This window comes from Pipistrellus kuhlii, unplaced genomic scaffold, assembly GCF_014108245.1.
Source record: "Pipistrellus kuhlii isolate mPipKuh1 unplaced genomic scaffold, mPipKuh1.p scaffold_m20_p_6, whole genome shotgun sequence".
Classification (NCBI taxonomy): domain Eukaryota; kingdom Metazoa; phylum Chordata; class Mammalia; order Chiroptera; family Vespertilionidae; genus Pipistrellus; species Pipistrellus kuhlii.
In genome coordinates, this window is record NW_023425562.1 from 12787541 (window position 1) to 12809762 (window position 22222).

The 22222-nt window shown below is 38.3% G+C and overlaps 1 protein-coding gene and 1 pseudogene across 3 annotated transcripts in view; both read right to left on the reverse strand.

The window, feature by feature from the left end:
• SYT4 (synaptotagmin 4) overlaps positions 1 to 22222 on the reverse strand; it is a 234883-nt gene that overhangs the window by 125145 nt on the left and 87516 nt on the right. For all 3 annotated transcript variants that reach the window (XM_045574428.1, XM_036418807.2, XM_045574429.1), the window contains exon 3: positions 9257 to 9336. The gene's annotated coding sequence lies outside the window, so the exon portion shown is untranslated. The remainder of the gene's footprint in view (positions 1 to 9256; positions 9337 to 22222) is intronic.
• Positions 16477 to 17407, reverse strand: LOC118707789 (annotated as a pseudogene).

The window sequence follows — 22222 nt, forward strand, 5'->3', positions numbered from 1 at the left end:
TAATTAGGTAAATTCTTTAAAATATTGCCTTTTTGAGACAATGTCTTAAGTGCCTATTTGATAGTTACTATGAGCAACAATAAGATACACAATAGAGTGTCTGATTAGCCTATTATTTTACAGAGAAAGAGGTAAAAAGACAAATATCATATTTCCCATCAGACTTCTACAGAAAGGTAGAAGACAATCTGATGATGCTGCTGACTATGATAAGTATAGACCCAAAACAAAATAAAAACATTTAGTTTAGTTTAGCGCTGTGTCCTATATTAGTTCCCCAACATAAAAGAAATCAAATCTATAATAATAAAAGCATAATGTGCTAATTAGACAGGACATCCTTCTGGACAATCTTTCAGACAAAGCCTCAGCAGGAGAGGGCCAAACCCCTTGCATAAATTTCATGCATTGGGCCTCTAGTGTTAAATAAGAAGTATGGTATGGAAGTTAAGAAAATAATGGCATTAATAAAAAATAAAATTCACTCTGTGTTTTCTGTTTACTTTTTCTATAAACCTAAAACATTAAAAATTACAACAGTATATGAGTCACCATTAGGTCTTAAATTCAATTAATTAAGAAAAAATGTATTACTCATTTAAAAATTTTAAGCCAAAGGCCTTATTACTAGCTGCAAATATATTAAGCTGCACAAAATAAATAGCAAACTTAGAGGAAGATTTTAAGAAAAATCTTCTTTAAATGTCATGTGTAAGTAGACTCATGTATATTTAGCATATTTTAATAGGGATATTAACAAATTAACCTGTCGGACAGTCAGCTGGCATTAATGAAGCTTTCTTATTCTAAGACTTTAAAGCCCATGAACTATATTTGTCTAAAGTAAACTAAGCAAACCTTTTAGAAAACTTAAATGACTTCTCTCAATCTAGGAGAGATGTGAAAATGTCTTGATATATATTTTTGAAACATTTGAACTTCTCTATCTGCTTTTGTCAAGTGTTTCTGCATAGCCTTTATGAGAATTCATAAGCAATGGGTAACCGTAGAAGACAACTGGATGATTGACAGACTGAAAGCTGTCTGACATTTTACTTTGTTAGTGTTTGTATTTTGACTTTTGTACAATGGGATTACAGTATTCACTCAAAAATCGATTAATGGCAAATAAATTAAGATAAAGAACAGAATTCTGATGTTGCAGTTGTATGTGACTTCTCTAAATTAAGGATGCTAGAGGCAGAGCTATGGGCAGAACAGTATGGAAAAGATTTTCTGATTCCAAGATCAGAATTTTTTCATAATATTACATTTATATTAAAAAAAAAAATTCCCCAGGGATGACAGAAGTAAGTTAAGCAAAGGAATTTTATATTAATGTGAACACTTTTTTTTAAATCTCATATAGTTGTATTCTTCCAGAGGACACCCCCAAAGAACTGCAAAGCCCTGTACAGCAGGAACTTATTGATTTGTCCAAGTGAAACCTAACACCATGCACACTGTACATTGATTTTTCAGAAGAATGCTTTGAAATGCATCCACACAGTTCCCCTGCTGAGTCTGTAGACTTGCTATTAAAATCAGCACATTGTTTTTGAATAAAACTCCACTGAGAGCCAATTAGGGTTAAAATTTGGGTTAAAATGAATGACCAGGAATCCATATTACATGATGTTAACAAGCATTAACTTGAAGTCATTAACTAGCATTTTACAACCTGAATGAATCACAGCTTGGGGATTGCCCATCTTTAATGCCTGCAAGAAGTTCACATTCCTCTTGCTAAAACATGCCCCCTGCTAGGATGTCTTTTCAAACTAAAATGTTTAAAACCATGAAAAGGTCAGTGGAGTCTCTAGTCTGTTACCTTTAAGTCTGTGTATACACAGTAGTTTGCAAGATTCAAAAGGCACCAGTCAATTTTAGATAAAGAACAAATTGAAAGTAACTAAGAGGCATTACTCGATTTTCTCCTATATAGCCATAAGTGAATGATATCTCCAAGGTATTTTTTTTTCTAGCAAGTTCTTCAAATGACCATGGTAAGTTAAGCAATTGCCTGTAAGGCTACCTCTATAATAACAATGATTTACATTGAATGATGGTATAACTATAATACAGGTAATATTTTTAAGATATTATACTAAAGTATTTCTTATTTTTACCTGGTATTTTTCCAAGATGTTAATTGTTACCAACCCAACCAATTCCAAGGTAGGATGAGCTCTCTTTCAGGGGGTCCATTTGTATGAGGAAAACTGAGCTTCCCTCAGACAGAGTGCTTGGGGAAGAGGGGGAGGAAAAAAAAAAAAAAAAAAAAAAAAAAAACCTTAAGAAAGGAGAAATAGCCAGATATTTATTCATGGTACCACCAGAAGAGATCTTGTAATATCCCAAACTCACCACTAGGGGGGATAGAGATGCATGAGATCAACTTAATTCCAATAATTAAAGAAAACATCATTTTTGCACTTCATATTAATAGTGTGCAAAGTTTAAATCTACCATATGTGTCTTAAAACAAACAAAAATATTTTCAAAAGAACAGGAATTATGGGAAGGGATATTGGATTGTCCAAGTGAGTCCAATACAATCAATCAGAAGGCCTCTTATCAGAGGGAGACAGGAAGCTCAGAGTCAGTACAGGGCGACGTGACCAGGAAGCAAAAGCTTGGAGGGCTGCAAGCAAGGGGCCAAGAGTGAAGGAATGCAGGGAAATCCTAGAAGCTGAAAAAAGCAAGCAAAAATATGTCCTGCCTTAGAGTCTCCAGAATGAACCAGTCTTGATGACACCCAGTGACAGTGATTGGACTTTTGACCTCTATCAATATCTGATGGGTCATAAATTCATATTGTTTCAAGATATTAAACTTGCCAACAAGTGGACTGAACATGCATTTTAGTGAAGCTAGTTATACATTTATTTAAACTTTTTATTTAATAAATAAAATCCATTTAGGGTTAATAAGGGATGAAGAAAACCAGGCATGGCTCAGTGGTTGAGTGTTGACCAATGAACCAGGAGGTCATGGTTCGAGTCCTGGTTAGGGCACATGCTCAGGTTGCTGGTCTGATCCCCAGTGTGGAGTATGTGGGGATAGCCGGTCAATTATTCTTCCTCATCATTGATGTTTCTATCTCTCTCTCTCTCTCCCCCTCTGACTCTTTGAAATCAATAAAATATATTTTTTAAAAGAAAAAAGACAATAGCCTTGCCCAGAATTAGAGATGGTAAAAACAGATGCAGAAGGAGATCTGTGGAGTATGTGAGAAGGTGGAGGCAAGAAAAGGATAGATTCTTAGATTATTTGATCCATCTCCCTTGCTTGGGAAAAAACAAACTAGTCCAGATGAGAAAAATATGTGTTACCTAATTCACATAGCAAATATGCCGCAGAAATATTATTAACCAGGACTCTTATTATATAGCCAATGATCACTACATGTCAATTGAGTACTTGAGAAAAGAATTTCCTTATTTATTAACTAGTAAAGGTGAATGTCATTCAAAGTAACTGAAGGACAAAACACTCCTATCTGAATTTATTCAAATAAACAAATATGAATTAAATTACTTCTCTATGCGATACACATTGCTGGCAATATGGAAATAAATAGGCCCTAACTGGTTTGGCTCAGTGGATAGAGCATTGGCATGCAGACTGAAGGGTTCCTGGTTCGATTCCGGTCAAGGGCATGTACCTTGGTTGCAGGCACATCCTCAGTAGTGGTGTGCAGGAATCAGCTCATTGATGTTTCTAACTCTGTATCCCTCTCCCTTCCTCTTTGTAAAAAAATCAATACAATATGTTTTTTAAAAAAGAAATAAACATGACTTCTTTGGAAGGAGACATATCTGTAAGCTTCTATACATATATGGGTATTCTAGCTTGACTTTAAATTGTGTCAATAACCAGAATTTCTCAAAATATATGGCATATCAGTAAAAAAGACCACGTGGAATTATTTGAATAAATAGGGATAAGGAAAATTTGGGGGGAAAAATTGCAAATACTCTAAAGGGAAAGGGAGTCAGAGAAAATGTTGGCCAAAGAATAATGCCATTATCTTTTACAGCATGATGGCCATCTTTTCATATGAATTCCAATCAGGTCTAATGATTTAATATGATGGGGAAAATGATCTCAAATAAAAAGTAATTAATATGTTTCTAGGTATTTTGTTCAACGTGATGAGACAAGTCAAAACTCTCAACATTGTGACAACAGGAAGGAAGCCCCCATGTTCCCCAGTGTCACACAGACACAGTGGGTATTCGGCACATGGGAGTTCTGCAGTGAGCACAGAGCTCTAGCAGCATCCTGGGCTGGGGAGATAGAGGGCACCATTACTCAGCAGTGGTGCCCTGGGCACTTGCTGGGTAAACTCAGGCAGTGATGTGGAAAGAGCTTGCAGCTTCTCAGATACAGGTAGGTGTTCATCCAATAGGACCAGAACAGGAAAAGAAGAAAATAACAAAGCTGCTCAGTGGCAAAAGTCACTGGAGATCCTCAAAAACTTTGGAAGCATTTTAAAGGCTGGAGGACACCCAGCCAGTGTGGCTCAGTGGTTGATTATCTACCTATGAACCTGGAGGTCACAGTTCAATTCCTAGTCAGGGCACATGCCTGGGTTGCAGGCTCAATCACCAATAGGGGACATGCAGGAGTCAGCCAATCAGTGATTCATTGTTGATGTTTCTAACTCTCCCTCACCCTTCTCTGAAATCAATAAAATTATATATATAATTTTATAAGGCTAGAGGAGCTGCGTTAGTAGATGGAATGTAATTCAAATAAATTATATTTATTAAAGTCAGCATGACTCTATATATCTCTCACAGGTAGTATGGCCTAGGAAAACATGGGTCCACATATGCAGATAGCTAGAAAGATATAAACGGACAAATAATAGAGTGCAATACATGCTGTAATAGGAAATTATACAAGGTATATAAAATGTATACACATACATATTCACCCAAGTGGCTGAATATGGGTCATAAGAACCTGTGCATTTTATGTTTTAAACAACTTCTTGTTGCATTTTCCCAAAATGCGCATTCCACAAATGCAACTCAGCCTTTCTACCTATAGCAAGAATAATAGAAAATTAAAATTTTATAAAGGCATGTGGCCCGTGTCAAATCATTATGACTTTTCTTGTAATAAAAGGTCTATTAATATGGATGAGTTAAAAAATGATCTAGTTAATCAGTTTGAGACATGATGAAAATCCATCCAAGCAGAAAAAGAACTAAAAGTCTGTACTTTCAAAAGCCAAGAACAATTAAATCCTTGCAAGGAAAATGTCCAAGAGAATTTCACAATCTTTGGCAAGTGAAGATGAGGAGACTCAAAGATATTGTTCAGTTAATTCCCCACCATCAGAAGATTGAGGTGAAGCTCTAGCATGCTGTTTTTTCCCTGAAGGGACAAAAGCCTTTTTTTTCTTTATTGATTAAGGTATTACATATGTGTCCTTATACCCCCATTGTCTCACGACCCCATACCTCCCACTCATGCCCTCACCCCCCTGTTGTCTGGGTCCATTGGTTAGGCTTATAAGCATGCATACAAGTCTTTTGATTGATCTCCTCCCTTACTCCCACCCTCCCCTACCTTCCCTCTGAGGTCTGATGGTCTGATCTGATCTATGCTTCTCTGTCTCTGGATCTGTTTTGTTTTCTCCAGTATCTCCAAAGGGTGGGGCAATTATATTTAACACAAGGGCAATTGTACTGCTACATGCCTTGGGGGATTTTTGTACATAATATAGAGATTATTTACCAGGTGCCTTGACTGGGAATCCAATCATTGACCTCTTGATTCCTGGGTTAATGTTCAACCACTGAGCAACACTAGTTAGATTATTTTTAATACTGCTTGTTATGATCCACTAATCGATTTTGAAATCAATTTGGTGTTGCAATCTGTGTATAAGGAAACAGATGGGACTAGACTAGAATAGGTGATATCACAGCACCTCTGACCTAAGAAGGGGGCTTTATGAAATTTTTGTGTCATTTCTCTGAGTGTATGCATTGGTACTGAATCACTGTTCAATGCGTTTCACATAGTACATCATGGTGAAACAGTGTTTAAATATATTGAATGAAATGGTGAGGCTTATATTCTCATTTTTCCCCAGAACAAGAGTTCCTATAAATTCAACACAGTTGACAGAGGTTGTATGGAAGTCATTTTATAAGATCCCACTTCACAGAATGTAGCACTTTTGTCCTATTTGGCATTTCTGCAAAGGTCTTAACAAGGCATCTAATGTGGTAGTGCCTCATTCCAAATATTCTTACCTGCACAAAGGCTGCCTTTGCTAATTAATCCTCTAGACTAGCTTCAGTTTTTAGTACATCTCTGTTTGCTTCAAGGTGGTAATTCTGGTTTGTATCTAATCCCAACTTTCTTATACCACTTTCCTCAATGTATTATTGCTTTTTGTTTTGATAATGTCAAACAATCATCTTCAACCTACTTATGACACAAGAATCTATTTCCTGTTTTATAATAACAGGGTTTGAAAAACATTAAACATCAATCAATGTAAGTATAGTATGCCTAGTGCTGAGATATGTGTTAGAAGACATAATAACTACTGAATGTTTCACTATCAGGTATTATACAATCTAGAAAATGAAGGAAAAGATAAAAAAGAGTTTCAAGGAATATAAGACATTATGTAATTAATGACTAAATTGTGTGGATTGTACAGATAATAATAAGGGGAGAAATTGATGTAAAAAGACTAGAATAGTCCAGGGATATTTTGGGATGGATTCAAAACTAGAATCCATCGGGAATATTTCAAGGTGAGTTAGTTGAAGATTTTCCTTCTTCTGGGAAGCCTGGGAATAACTGGACAAATGAGAGTTTTGGTGACATGAAAATTAGAAGGATGATGAATATCCTAGAGCATGGGAAACCTTTGAAGGCATTACTTGCTGAGATTCACCCTGACAGAGCCCTGAGAATCCAGGGGAGCCCTGAGGGGCTTCAGGAGTGTGGAAGGCCATGGAACATGAAGGTGAGCATGTTTAAAGATAACCCAGTGCATTTGAAATCTTTCCCAAACCAACACTAAAGCAAAAAGAGGAAAAAGGGCATACCTTAAGAAGGTAGGAGGGGGTGGGAGGAACTGTTTGCTAAGAGAGAATGCTACAGATTGCTTCAAAAGATTATCAGGGTTCTGTCCTAGTGACATCTCTCTTTTTAGCTAAAAGCTACATAGAGTTTATATACTTGGAAAGGCGATTCTTCTTTATCAGAAACTGCTTAGCCAAAGGAAGAAAAAGGGCACAAAGATAAAAGGACCTTTCTTCCTTCTCCTTTTTAATTGACTTTTCACATGTGTAAGAAAAGGTCTAATAACTCAATAAAACTTGGCTTAGTCTTCTGCTAACGGCTGGCGTCTATGAGGAATTGATTTCAGTAATTAAGAGACTGGATACACTAGCGGGTTGAGAAATTAGTTGTTAAAGTGCAGAGGTAAGCAAAACAAGGTGATTCATCAGCATCATGTTGTCAGCGATGTCCCAGGCTTTGTCTACATTTTTTCTCTACCACCTTTAACTGGTGGCTTGTGTTCTCCCATGCTCCATGGTGAAATATTGCTGCAGGAGCTCCAGTGGTCATGTCACTATTCCAAGTAGGACAGCGGAAAAAGACAAGGGCATCTTGCAAAAGGGCAAAGGCAGATGCTAACTGTCTGAAGCAAATACTCTCTCAACTTTCTTCCAACTCTATGAGTCTAAAGGTCTGGTGCCGAGGCAACAAAAAGTGTATTCTCATATTACTATAGAGCCATTCAAACACTCTGTACTTTTAGCAATGTGATCAAGATATAAACATCTTGTTAGAAAAGAACTTGAGAATATATGTACCTAGATGTTAGTATTTAGAAAAGTATGGATTATCTCATAATTATTATGATAATCAATAATTAAAAGGTGACTAAATATGGATGATGAAACTGAGGCTAAAGAATTTGCTAATATCACACAGCTAGTAAATAAGACCAGGATTTGAATGAATCTGCTAACAACAAATGCATTTAGTTCAATAAAGACAAAGAGAGAGAATACTATATTTTTTTTTTCAAAAAAAAAAAAAAAAAAAAAGAAAGAAAGAAAAACAACTGCATCCTTGAAACTTCCATAATTGGGGGTGGGGTTGGCTGGGAAGGAAGTCTGTAGATAGAATCTTCACCTGTGGCTATCAGAAGCAAGCTTCCTTTTTCATTTAATGTGGTTTCAGTGAGACACTAAAATATGGCCACTAATTACCAAACCAATTTAATGAAGAACACGAAGAACAAAATATTTTCTTTAACAGCTCCTATAGCAACCGAATTGGAGCACCAGAATATTCCTCTAACTTATAATTTCCCCCTTCTTCCCAGAATGCCAAAAGAAGCTCTGAAATATCTCTATTAAGAAACATCAAGAGGCTCTATAGTGATTGATTCTGGGGTTCCCCAAATAAAAGAAAAAGAGTTATTTGGTTAATGAGGGTGCTTTTACAACATTGAAAATGAAAAATGAACATAAAACTTAAAGCATGGCAAGAGAAGTTCATTTGTCTTATTGAAACAAACTATAATATTTTATTTTTTCCTATTGGATCTTAGTACATGAGGATTAAACTATTTTATCAGTATTCCATTAGTGAATAGGATTAGAACTTTTATACTAACTTACAGACATCATTTCCATTAAATTTCACAATTATAGAGCCACATAACATTTTCATTGTATTGTCCCAACTAAATGTTTTCCTCTTCAATCAGGTGCTGCTGAACAAAAGGCATATTTGAATAAATAGAAAGTGATCCAGGTAATGGTCATCAGTATATTATGTGGAAAGCAATTATGACATTTCAGTGGTATAGAAAACCAAATTGGAAAACAAAAGAAAATGTAAAGCAGTAGAGAAAAAAATATACAGATGAGAATGAGGAGGGTGGGGTAGAGGAAGAGAGAAAAGAAAGGTGGAGAAGAAGAAAAAAGAAAGTAAGGAAGGAGGGAGGGAAGGGAGAAAGCAAAGGGATATGTGGTCATTTTAAATTAATCCCAAATATAAAAATTGAAAGTGAGTGTTCATTAAAGAGTTAGAAGGCCCCACATCCTATCAATATTTTTCCCCTCTCACTCACATTTCTTCCTCAGCTACCCACACAAATTCAGCCATATATTTGGTATAGGATACTAGGACAGGGAAAACAAACAAAAAACAACAACAAAGCTGTGCATGACAAATGTTATGATAAGGTTCTTACCATGGTTCTGAAGTAATCACTGTATGTCACTGGATGCAGTTACATGATCTCCTGGGCATTACCTTATGGGCCTTCCTTTCCTGTGTAAGAAATAGAATGAATAAATGTAGGTTGTTTTTAGCTTTAAGATTTTAAACTATTTTTAATCTCTCTTTCTTTATATCTCTATTTCTATCTCTATTTCTATTTCTATTCTAAGAAAATTCTCCAAAAGAGATGAACATATCCTTGTGAGACAGTCTTTGGTTACTATGGACAAAAGTTACTATTGAAATTAACCTCACAAATTTGTCTCTTGGCTTCCTTTTGATTGGTGTTTCTATAATAGTTTCTTGGGATCTATTCCTAGAAGTGGGGTCACTGGATCAAATGGGAGTTCCATTTTTAGTTATTTAAGGAAACTCCATAATATTCTCAACATGGCTGCCTCAGTCTGATTCCCCACAGCAGTGCATGAGGGTTCCTTTTTCTCCACATCCTCGCGAGCACTTGTCATTTGCTGATTTGTTGATGATAGCCATTCTGACAGGTGTAAGATGGTACCAATTCTCATTTTGATTTGCATCTCTTGGAAAATTAGTGACTTTGAGCATATTTTCATTTGTCTCTTGGCTTCCTTCTGAGTTGGGGGGTAGAAGGGGTAATGGAGGGGGATAAGGACACATAGGTAATACCTTAATCAATAAAGAAATTAAAAAAAAGACTTATCTTTGCCTTAAGCAAGCCCTGCCCATTGTTTTTGTGCATGCCTTTGAAATGCTTCTTTTTAGAGACTCCTCTTTATAAAGTGGACCACCCTAAAGAGAGCACACACTCTTGACTAAATCCCCATCTTGCTTTCTCCCACTTTTATGTAATTTTCCTTACCTTCCCTCCTTAATCTCAGATGCATAAAAGAAACTGCAAACTATTATTCTTCTGAGCATTTGAAATCTTTCTCCTGGCATATGGCATCAGCTTGGCTCAAATAAACTCCTAACAATTCTCTACAGGTTTGGACGTTCTTACAATGGCGGTACCTATCTCACTTGTTTATTCACCGCATGTTTGATTCAGAGCCTTCTGGCAGAGCACACCTCATTCACCAGCCAGAACTGACGTAAATATGATGGCTGTGCAGGCAAGTTTGCCTTCAGCAGCTCTTCATTCCTCTTTGCTGCCTACAATTTTGGCTGCTGCATCCACTCTTCTCATTCCTCTGAGTTCCTGCTACATGTGTGGACCATGTTATCCCCGACGGCACCTCACTTCAAATGGACATTTTCAGGTCACTTTTACTCCCATAGGACCCTGTTATTCACCAGTGGATGAATGGCTACTATTGCACAATCCAATGTTATCACTGTGAATGTCTTAATAAGCTTCTAAGTCAGCCCACTCCTATAGGGAGAGTTGGCATGAGTACAAATAAACCCAGATCTGCCCCCTTCTGTGATTATCCTGGAATTGTTTTTGCTGGTACCAAAGAGTCAGAGCACACAGTGAAAGCGAGGATGGAGTTTTCTTCTGAAAATAACCAGTGACACAAACATAAGTCATCTTGGGAAGAGCTTAATGTTAGAACCCCAGAATGTTAGATCCCCTCCCCCCCTAGCCCAGAGCAAGGACAATGGGCCAAGTACAGAAAGCTCCAGATGCCTAACAAGGGGCAAAACTGGGAAAACAAGAACCACACACCAGGGTAACCTCTCATCCCCTAGCATGTTGCTGGTCATGTGGTTTGGTCACCTAATCTTTCATATCACAGGTCAGGCGATTTAGACCCCCTGACCCTTTCCTCCCTAAAGATAACATCTAGGCCTCAGTTGTATTTCAATCCCAGGCTCAGAAAAGCAGCAAAGCCAGACAGTGATGCCCTGGCTGCCTCAGTATAGCTTTTACACTCAACATGTTTCCTCAGCCTTTGATATCTGATCATTTCAAGTTCCCCCTGTCATCCCCTTATAATAATGCACATACTAAGCTGCCGGCTGGTTGGTTTCTGATATGTGGGGTAACTGTTTATTAGGACTAATTTTTAATAAGTAGAAAGAGTAGGAAAATGTTAGGACTTAGGTGTAATACCATCCTTAATGGCCATTTTGTAAGCTTCCTGCCACAGGAGAATGCAAGACCAAGAAAAACTGGTTGAACAGCAGGAGTCAAACCTTACAAGGGATTGAAACTGTCCCAAAGACAACTGATCACACATTCCGTTAGCATCCAAGCCCAAATCAGCCCCCAGTCCCACTGCGGATAAAAGATTCCCACCAGTGACTACATAAGGATGAAACTCCAGCTCCTGGATCTGCCCTCATTGATCCAATGTCCCCTTGGCTCAGTGCTATGCAGCCCCTCCCTTTGGATAACTCATTCCCCAGCCCCTTTCCTTAGCTAAATAAATTCAATGTTTCTTAAATCACCGTCTGAGATGGCTACTTAGCCTGCCTGCTCACCATCCACCATGTTCACCTTTCACTTAACATTGAACCGGGAAGTGAACATGTATGGAGGTGAGGCTTAAGAAAAAAAATAAATCTTCATTCAAAGCACTAAGGTTTGATTGAACTAGGTGTTGGATCATTGAGATTATGAAGAAAAGTATTTGAAAGATTTTTTATAAAGCCTATCTGCTAGGTCTATATATTTTGAGATGAAGCCTGAATGGATTCACAATTTTAAAAAGAGACATCCGGAAAGACGGAAATGCTACCATTTACTTAAAATGATTTCCCAAGCTGGTGAGACATGTAGTCTAATGTAAATCTATTCTATCAAATTAAGCCTATAGTTTACATGAGTGTTCATTAAAGTTCTCAGGCCAAATCAACTTGGAACAAGAAAGCTTTCCAAATCTAGCTTGCTAGGGAAACATTGTTCTAGTAAATGTGTGTTTGAGATGTACATAAATTATTTTAAATTTATTGACACATGCTTTAGGACTTCTAGTTTTTGTTCACTCAAAATTGTTTCAGATTGCACTTTATTCCCAGACCTGTTTAAGTCTGTGTGTTTGAAACTGCTGGTAACTGAATTCCAGTTTGTTCAGACATCTAGAAATCAAGAGATGGGAACTTGCTGTGGGATCACGGTTTCATGGCAGATTAGATGGCTTTTGTCATTATTGCTAATCAGGCAAACTCACTTTTATGTCATCCTCTGCCTGACAACTTGATAACTGCTTTTTATGCTACAGTCTTCAGTATCTACCACCTTACTCTTTCATAGCAATGTCTCATAGCTTTTACCCCAGCAGGCACTTGATTAAAAGCCACTGAGATTCATTCAATGAATAACACACTGTCTACATATAATTAACTTTGAAAAATAAAAATAAAAGCAACAACCTGTTTTTAATTTTACGTAGGACAAAGTATTTTGTCAGCAGCGGAGGAGAATGTGCACATACCTATCAACAGATGGGCTTGGAAGCATAACTGAATTCTGACTTTAATGTTAAGTTGTGATTAATTATAATATTTTTGTTTGGATAATAAGTTATTCCTCTCAAATTGCAGGTTAGGGTTTGAAACAGCTTGCTGATCATTTGCCTTTTCAAAGTAGAGAGTCATTAAGATCCTAATGAACTAACATATGCTGGGTTTCTTTGTTTTGAAACTGTTAAAAATGTATTTCAGGAGACGAATGGCCTCGTGGAGGACTCGGGGAAGTTTGCCGGTGTTATTTGAGGGTACTTGTGCTCTGTTATCTATCTCAGAAGGAAGCATGATCCTGTTACAATAAGGTGACAATCAGGGACATGTCGATAAAGAAGGCAGTGTAATTCTATAAGGGAGTGATACTTCCTCTGGTTATCTGCTGTGTGAGCCACAGTCCCTAGGACAAAAGTAAATCAAGTACTAAGTTTTGATAGGGTGGTAAATGATCAATTCTATCTGCTCCTTAAGATGAGCTACGTTCCTACTGGTGCAATTTAGCATCATTTTCTGCTATACAGCTTCACACACATAACAGATTGTTTGCCATTTCAACTAATGCTTTGACACCATTGAACCGATAGTGGGACATTTGCTACAAACAGAAACAGACTCAGAGAATGGCAAAAGGATGAGGAGTTAGTACATTCTCCTAAGGAAGTCTGTGCATATAGCCTTGCCATACCCAGGACATGGAGAGATAAAAAATTATAGTGTAGGAAAGAGAATCCAGGCTGACTTTTATATAAAACATGTTTTAAGACAGATTACACAGAACAAAGATCCTCAAATAACTGTAAAGGCCTTTGTTTGATGGCAAAGGGAAATAGAAGGGCAAGAAAGGTGTAAAGTATTATGTCCCTCTAGTCATTTTTCCCAGCCATTTTAGACCATTATTTTATAAAAGGCAGCATCTGTGATTCTCATGACCTCTTGGCTGATCTTGTTTTGGACAGAAATAAGGAGCCCCTTACCTATAGCCTATTTCTTCATGAACAAAGTTTTCACAAACACTAATTTGCTTTTGGGTCAGATCTCAGAAGTGCTAGTAGATTGTAAGAGAAATCTGAACTTTGCCAGTCTGGATGTCCACCAGTATGGCACCAAAGACTAAAAACAGGACTTTGGGTGTCAGTGCTGGCCCACCCAGGAATGAAATAATTGTGAGTGTGTGTTTTGAGCTCACTCTTTCTGGAACACTATTCCGAGCACTTTTTTTCTATATTAACTCATTTAATGCAAGTATAATTTCAAATACCAAATTCTTAATTCATGATTCTATTTTTTTTTTGACTCTTGGTTTTCTTTAATAGACAAGATTGATTAATGGGAAGGGAAGAGGGAAAGACATCAATATTGACTTTCAGAGAGAGAAGTAGCATTAAAAGTGTTTGCTTGTGCCCAGGCAGTATAGCTCAGTGGTTGGCTGTGGACCTATGAACTAAGAGGTGATGATTCAATTCCAGGTGAGGACACATGCCCAGGTTGTGGGCTTCACCCCCCAATAGGGGTCATGCAGGAGGCATCCAATCAATGATTCTCTCTCATTATTGATGTTTTACTATCCCTCTCCCTTCCTCTCTGAATTCAATAAAGAAAAATTAAAACGTGTGCTTATGAGGAAGTGGCAGTATGTGGGTGTTAACCTACCTGATTATAGTGTGGGATCCGGGCCATAGACTAGTCTGTGGTGTGCAGCCTAGGTAATAGAAGTGTCTTGGAATTTGCATTAGGAAACCAAGACATAAGGCCAGCTTTCTATCTGTGTCTGTATTTATTTGTGGACTGCAGAAAATCTGTTAATTTTATGGCTTTTAGACCCTTGACCTCCTAAATCTGAAAAATAAGGGGTGCTATAAGCCATTTTTAAGGTTGCTCTCAGCTTTAGCAATTGGTAGCTATGATTTTAACATGTGGTGAATTTCTAAGTGAAGAACAGTGAAGGGGATTTCACTGTGGCACTGAAAACCTATGAGTGTGAACAGAGCCCTTTAAACGTAGGCAGGCATGTTATATTTGATTTTTCAGTAGCTAGTTTCTGGCCTTTACTCAGTAAGAACTAGAAGCCTCTAAGTAACTATTAAACTAGTCAACCTTTGAAGTCACACTAATCTAATTTTTTCCTATACATTTATTATTCTGAGCCAGAGGAAAATGAATGTTACTTAACATTGTAGAATAAAATTATAAAAACTCTTCAGAGTTAATAATGATGATCACATTAATAAAAACAGCTAAAATATTGTCCACGAAATTTTGAGTTCAGCAAAAGCTTGCACATTTAACATCTGAAGGTATGAGCAGCTGGTATTAGCTCATTTAAGTGTGGTGGTGCCAGTCCTTCCTTCCTTCAAGGTTGACTGTGAAGATCAAATGGGCTAATGTATTTGAAATAATACTTTTTTTATTGGAAAAGCCTCAAGATATTGTTTGAGGGCTCCTTTAACTTCCAAGGATAAGAGCAGATTTTTACTTGGAGCAGCAGAGATGATCTCGTTTTTGTAAAATCCTGCAAAACCAAGTATTAAACACACAGGGTCCTAAGGCATTGTCCTGAGTTAAATATATTTTCCTCACACTTTCTAATAACTGGCATGTTATTTATATTCACAAAATGCAAATGTCTTGTGGAAAGTATGTGTTCTCTCAAGCCTTATTCTGAAAGACTTTAATTACATAAACAGATCAATTCCATGAGGCAGAGTTCTAATGAGTTTTGGGGATTTTCCTAGAGATGGACAAAAGGGAATTTAGAATAATCTTTGGAAGGAAGTGGATGATGTGAAGAAATTTGGTTTCTTGAAGACCAGAGAAAGAAGGCAGGTGATGAAGGGATCTCAGGATGAGTCTCAGGTGAACAATGGAGACAAATTGAGTAAACAAACATGGCCTAGATTTAGAGACTTCTAGTGGATATTATAGCCTTTGAGTTTTTTTTGAGCTGAGTTGAATAGTTTGAAAACCAGTTCTACCCTATTTTTTTGTTTAACCTTGTAACAAGATAAAGAAAGCAAAACAGAGGGGAAAAAATAATTACATCACTGGATTTTCTGAAATTTTTCATTTTCATTTATAGCCAAGGTATAACTACTATACAGTCAAAAGCTCACATGAGCAAGCCAATTTACTTTCTTCATTTTAAATAACTCAATAGCAAATTCTGCACAACCATTATGCTGACTGGCAGGCTAAGAAAGGCCCTCCATCTTTCCTGGTGTCTCATGCCTCTGGGACTTCAGCCGACTTCAAGAAGATCTCAATAGTTGTGATAGTGGTATTTCCTGCCCTAAAGTCAGACAGTCTGTACAAAGATTGCACCATCCCAGGCTGCTTGCCCCTAACCCTCATCCCAGACTTAACTTGTGTCATGCTTGGGTCAGCTTTAGACTCTATGATTCTGGTTTATCTTCTTTACCTCCAATCCTCCTGTGGGCCTTTCAGAGCTGCTAGGAAGAAAACAATAGGCCAATCCCTATACCAGCTCCTCTGTCAGCTCTAGATGTCTCTCCTGCTCTCAGAAAAGTAATCCCTGTAGGTTATTTCAAGGAAGACTGTCTACACCCAGTAATCTCTATTTTCTTCAAAGACAAAACAGATGGATTTAACTTTCTATTTTGCCAATTGTTTTCCTCTGAGACAAAGAAGTACAAGCATGCATCTGTTGCAATAAGGGAACAGTGAGGGGAAGGAGAAATGGGGAAAATTAAATAAAATATCTTGCCATCTATGCACATACATACTAGTAAAAATGTAATGAGGCTAAATAACTTGACAATAAGATGGAAAATTTTGATAAATTGTTTAAACTATTTTCTTAAAGAGACTTCCTCCACTGCCAGGGATCTTGAATAACCTCCACATCAGTCATCCAGAAACAATTCTTCCCATAATTAATGAACTTGGCTTCCACTTTGGGAAGAGAGCCACCTTTTTCTATACTTACATGCATTTTTGCTTTAATGTCTTCTATAGAACCAAGTCCTTTCGGTGTTTTAGGAGTTTTTTCCCCGTTTTTGAAGGATTCTTGACCTTTTGAGCTTGGTGATGATGGTTTTGAGTCTTTTCCATTCTGATTTGATTTTTGTGCATTTTTGGCTGGAGTATCTGGTATGGATTACTAGAGCTTTTTCTTCTGCTTCCTCCTCCTCCTCCTCATCAGCATCAGCAGCAAGTTTTACTTTTTTCTGTGGAAACTTGCTACCACCTCCAGGGGCAGCCGCTTTCCAAACATACTTAGGGATTTCACATCCTCCTCCTCATCATCTTCTGACTCTGCATCTTCCTCCACAGCCTCTAAGTGCTGTCCACTAATATGCACAGTCCCTGAACCACTTCAACCATAAGACCACAAGTGGTGTTATTTCAAAGCCACCAAGGGAAACCGTTAGCTATGCAGATATTTTCAAAGTTGCTAGTGTTACTTTAGTTGGACTGCCTTCAAATCCATTGCCTCTGCTTCGACAATGTGCAGTTCATCCTTTGCTCCAGCGCCTAGACTGACTGTTCATAAAGATAACTGGTGCTCCTTTTCATCATTATCCATTGTAAAGTGACAATCTTTGTCGACCTGTAGTGAACAATCGAAAAAGTAGTTCTGGGGCCTCAGAGGGCTCCTGTCCATGTCCATAAAATATTCCATGGGATGGTAGCAGGTACTTAGGTGAGAGAGAAGGCAGTTGGAGATAAACGTCTTACAGACCCGCAGGATGGAATTGCACCAGGGCCAGATAATTGTTTTTTAAATGAGCGATCTCTTCTCATCTTTCCAACTCTTTTTTTCATCAGTTCCCTCTACCCATAGGCCATCCTTGGTCCTCTTTATTCAAACATACTTGTCCTTTAAGTTCAGGTCCATATATATGTTCTACACTCTAAAGTCAGCCTCCTCCCACTCTACTCAGGAGTTTGCATTCTCATGTTCATTGTATTATACTTCTGTTATATCAATGATCATTTTCAAATTGTAATATACTTGTGTGCCTGGTCCTACACAATGTATACTTCTTGAGGTAAAGGTTAATACATATCTTCCCTTTACATCTCAGTACCTATCTTAACAAACAATAGGTTATCAGTGTATATTTGTGTGTGTGTGTTTTTTTTTTTGTGTGTGTGTGTGTGTGTGTGTGTGTGTTTTATTTTTAAACTAGAGGCCTTGTGCACAAAATTCGTACATGGGGAGCAAGGGTCCTTCAGCCCAGCCTGCCCCTTTTCACAGTCCATGTGCAGCACTCAGGGGATGTCCTACTGACAGTTATGCTGCAGTCTGGCCTCCCTCTGCAGGAGGCAACTGGCCAATCAGGGGAAGGCACCATCCCCATCACCCCCCTTACTGCTGCTGCCTCTGGCCTCCCTCTGCGGGAGGCAACCCTACAATCAGGGGAAGGTGATGCCCCATCATATCTCTGCTGCTGCCACTGCGGGCTATGAGGCTGCCTGAGCCTTGGCCTTTGCAGCCACTGTGACTTGCCTGAGCCTCGCACAGCCCTCATTGCCTGAGCCTCGGTCCCTCATAGCAGCAGCAGCCATTGGTGGATTGTAGGAGCCCTAGGCCGGCCCTGGGCAAGTGGCAGTGGCCATTGGGAATGCTCACAGGTGCCACCGCCATGTGGAGAGTATAAGCTGCCCTCCACTGGCCCACTTTCCCTGCCCCTGTCCCTGATGTTACAAGCCCCCGCCCACACCTGCTGTGAACACAGCCTCCTGGTAGGTGGTTATGTTGTCCTGACTAATTTGCCTATTACCCTATTATTAGATAGATGAGTGAGCCATTTTACAGGGAATCTGTGGGGATGGAAGAAAAAAAAGTGATCAGTGTCTGCCACTGTTGGAATTGTTTGGAAGGGGTTTGTGGCACATGTTTTGAAATGTATACTCTTCTTGCCTTTTCCCAAATAGAAGCAGCTGTTCCCTAAACTGAAGACAGAAACTTGGTCTGAAAAGCAACACTTGCTCTGTGCCTGCAGATGTCTCTGGGAACAGATTGTGTGGGTGCAGATGCACCTGACAGCGAACATTACAGGTTTGGCCTGCTTCATTTCTCACTTTCACAAGGACTCACAGTCAAATAAATTTTGTCTCACCAAATAATGATCTCATCTCTATTTTGCTAAATACCACATTCTTTTTAAGGAACTGCTTTTAGGGACTTGCTGGCTGAGAAAGTGGGTGAGGATAAGGTCTCCAGACCACCTGCCTCTAACTGCAAATGGACTTAAGAAGCAACTTAACTAGGCAGCCCAAACCCAATTCTCCAGCTCCTGTTTCCTTAGGAGGTACTACCCAAACAGGTCTGGCTAAGTTTTCCTCTGAATCAGAGAACTCAGTAGACTAGATCCAAGTGTTGGTGGACACCTGCTTAATTTGGTTGCCCCATTTTAGGGGCACCACACCCTGCTTTATTTTTAGGTGCAAATGCTATGAATGTTTACTCAGAACAAAGTTCCCGCTAGGCAATGACAATATTATCAGATCACGCCCTGCGTTTAGAAACAGCATCTGTTCAGGTCTCATTTACACTCAAGGATCATTTCAAAACGGAAACATCATTATTTACATTTCAATTTACACCTCATGGAATAGGTTTCTTAGGGTTTGCAATGAATGCTTTGGGGTGTGCTCATTGTTAGGTTAAAAAAAAAAATAAGACAGGGTGCGCTAATACTGAGATTCTGGCCTTATATTTAAGATAACACTTTGTGATGTTTGTTATACTCATTGACACAGCTCTTAATACATACATAAATGATCCCCATAAAACTGAATCACATGGGCATTAGTTAGTCTAAATATTATATGGCCTTCTGGGAGCAGTTGAAACTGTTAACCACTGGTTCCACTGTGAAATACTCTCTCTTCTTCCTGCTCTCTGTGACACCCATCTTCCCATTTTTATGTTCTAAAATGGAGCCCTAAAAGCATTTCTAGCTCATTCAGTTATTTTACTTATTAAAGAAGGATGATGGGATATTTAACAGGAAGTAAATTTTAGGTTTATTTCCCATGACTTTGTCATTTTAATGTCCTTTATCCCACCCTCTCCATATCCTACCCACTGTCAGGTAATTTGAAAGATCTGATTCAAACTGTCTTAATACAGAGAGAATTTATTATCTCACATTACTAAAATGGCCAGGGAGAGAACTAGCGGCAGTACTGCTGGGCTGGGGGGGTTCGATGATAATTTCAGTGCTCTACCTGCTACTGGGCTGGCTTCCATCTCAGGTCCCACCTTGTAGCAACATGATGGGAACTGGTCCAGTTCGCACAGCCACTAAAGTTTATATTCAGCAGCAGAGAGTAAATTCACCCCTTCAAAGGCTCAAACTGAAGTATTCTCATTGAGACACAGATGTTCCGATTGGCCTAGTAGAAGCTGTGCCCATCCTCAAACCATCCAGTGTTAGGGGGTGGAATGAGCTAACTGGTTCATAGGCACTGCTCACATGTTCTATTATTGGGTTTGGGATAGAGTCGGCTTCCTAAAATCTACAATCCTGAATAAAGGATGTGGGTTGGAGCCCAAAACAGACAGGTACTGTTTTTCATTGTGTTTGATGAGATGTCTTGTAGTTCAAAGTAAAATAAATGCACTCTATATTGACTTCTTACTGCATTCTTTAGTTATATAGGTTCTTTATATCTATTACCATAAAAAGAGGTATTTTAATAAAGTAATTTTTATTCAGTTAATATATTAGTAAGCGTTAGATATATACACTTCTCAGCTTTCTGCTACAAATATATTTTAATTGTTTCAAAAATAAAATATCCATGAATTTCCACCCACTGCCTGCACTTTAGGAATAGCGATGACAAGAGTGAAGTTGTCTCTGATTAAGCTCATTGGGAATGTCACGGACATTGTGGAGTGTCCTCAGTGTATTTGTGACTTTTCCCCCTGGTAACATCCATACTTTTCTTTGGGAAAGAGCCTGAGAAAGAGGGATGCATGGCTTACCTGCTGGGATTTCTACCTGCATGAATGCAGATGTTAGGTTTGTGTTTAGATTTCAGTATAGGGATAGAAAAAGTATTTATTCTTCGACCCTAAGACATACTGAGCCAATTTGTGCACTAATAGTATTTCTGAGCCTCATAGAACCTGCCAAAATAGCACATTTGTAACCAGAAAGTAGCTCAATTCATCTACCAGAGCCTTTTTCAATACATAATTAGAATTCTGCTGCCTCAACTCTGGGCTCTAATGTCAGAATTATTTCTGGATGCATATTGCAAACACGATTCTATTTAGTAAACATAGCTTTCTTGAATACTTTGTTCTGGGAATCATTTACCATTGATTTGTGTCCAGGTATATTTATCATGTTAGCCCAGCACCGTAATTAAATGGCTGGAGTCATTTCGTATATGAATACACTGTGCTCATTATTACCATTCCACTTAATTCAGCATCATCTGTAGACTTCCAAATACGACTTTTGCAACATCATCTGGTACATGCTCAGTAACATTCCTGCAATTAAAATGTCTTTTATTTCCAGCTGTGATTCTTGCAGATCACAATATAGATTTGTGCAGCTCTGAGAAAGTTTTAAATGGCTTATCCCATCTCCAGAATGAATTTCATACAAAAATATTAGATTTCACATATCATTGAGAAAAATGTTCAGTCTTCCTCCAGTGCTTGTTGGCCTTAAATTGCAAACATGAAAATGCTCTGCTTAGCTCTCCTGTTGCGGGGAATGTAATTGACAACTTCAGCTGCTATCTCTCTGGACGCACCACCCTTCAACAAGGTCATGCTTCTTGTGACAGCTCCCAGGCAGCAACTGACCATTGTGGGGGGCTGGAAACAATTCAACAAGATGACTTACACATGGACTTGGGGCTTCCCATTAGCCTTGCCAAACCTTTCTTGAAACAGTGCTGTAGTCAGAGACTTCCTAACCCAATCCTTCTCCCTTCCATCTCTCCTCCTTAGGCGCCATGCCTGCATCACAGTCTGAAGGCTGTCCCTTTCCCCCTGCTCTGTCTCCATTTCCACTCCCGTTGTGATGTCTGTTTCTTGAAGGACACAGACTAATGCAATTTATTATTAAAATAAAACTTTCCTTTATTTCAATAATAATTCTACATACCAGCAAAAAAAATTACCCTTTCATTTTGTTGTTCGGTAGAGATGAAAGGACAAAGGATTCCTATATCTGAAGGATTGTACTAAGGTATTTAATAGTGTTCTTCTCATTAGAGCAGAATCCCTGTAACTTAATATGTCATCAGTAACCCATGTGCCTAATTTATTGTATCCTTTATTTCTACCATATTTTATATATTCCAAAGCTATTTTTTTCATATTTTAACTCTTCTGAAATTGTGATGTTTTTACAAGTACAGGGGTGTCATAATTTAAGTGGCACCCTTTTGTGATAAGGTTATTAATAGAGTATCTTACAATTACTGGCCTCTAAGTTCTGTATTTTCTCTCTATACAGTTTCTCTGTACTGTGTGTGTGTGTGTGTGTGTGTGTGTGTGTGTGTGTGTCTGTGTGTATGTGTTGTGGCCCTGAACTAAGCATTTTATATCTTT